The sequence below is a fragment of the Penaeus monodon genome, chromosome 32, assembly GCF_015228065.2.
Source record: "Penaeus monodon isolate SGIC_2016 chromosome 32, NSTDA_Pmon_1, whole genome shotgun sequence".
Classification (NCBI taxonomy): Eukaryota; Metazoa; Arthropoda; class Malacostraca; order Decapoda; family Penaeidae; genus Penaeus; species Penaeus monodon.
Window position 1 is genome coordinate 20,935,200 of NC_051417.1, and position 338 is coordinate 20,935,537.

Below are 338 nucleotides of genomic sequence, written 5' to 3' on the forward strand. Positions count from 1 at the left end.
ACACATGTTGATATACGGAGGACGGATCAGGCGGTATGTTGCGTCATCTGTGGAGTAGTTTTTAGGGTTATGACAACCAAGGTCTATATAAGTACTCTGTCCGGCGGTTTCAGGTTGGGTGAGGGAATCTAACGTAAATCAGATATAACATAAGTACATGTAAATAAATGATAAAGGAGAGGATGGAAGGGTGACGAAACAATGCACGGACGAAATAGATTAGGTGAAATCGCCAGAAACGAGATGAACAGGGATGCGGTAAAGATTAAGGCAGACATAAGATAATTAGGGTTTGATCTAAGAACACAAACAAGGACGAAATAAAACTGGGTAAATTG